The sequence below is a fragment of the Chrysochloris asiatica genome, unplaced genomic scaffold (assembly GCF_000296735.1).
Source record: "Chrysochloris asiatica unplaced genomic scaffold, ChrAsi1.0 scaffold00261, whole genome shotgun sequence".
NCBI lineage: Eukaryota > Metazoa > Chordata > Mammalia > Afrosoricida > Chrysochloridae > Chrysochloris > Chrysochloris asiatica.
Genome location: NW_006408779.1, coordinates 3,826,397 through 3,826,954, shown reverse-complemented (window position 1 = coordinate 3,826,954; position 558 = coordinate 3,826,397).

Genomic DNA, 558 nt, shown 5'->3' with positions numbered 1-558 from the left:
TACAGAGAGCTAGATACATGGCAAAGATTTCCAACATGTCCATATACAGAGAGATAGAAACACGGCTGATAAGTTTAACATGTCCATATACAGACTTCTAGCTACCTGGCAGATAAGTCGAACATGTCCAAATGAAGAGAGCTAACTACATGGCAGATAAGTCCAACATGGACATACACAGAGTTCTAATGATATTGCATATAAATCCAACAAGTCCATATACAGAGAGATAACAATATGGCAGAGAAGTCCAACACAGAGCCAGCTGCATGGCATATATGTCCAACATATACATCTACAGAGAGCTAGCTCCACGGCAAATAAGTCCAACATGTCCAAATACACAACGCTCACTACATCTGAGATAGTCCAATATGTGCATATACACAGAGCTAGCTCCATGGCAGATAAGACCAACATGTCCAAATAGAGTGCACTAGCTCCATGGCATATATATCCAATGTCTCCATATACAGACAGCTAGCTACATGGCAGATAATTCCAACAGGTCCATATACATAAAGCTAGCTACCACGCAGGTAAATCTAACAAGTCCAT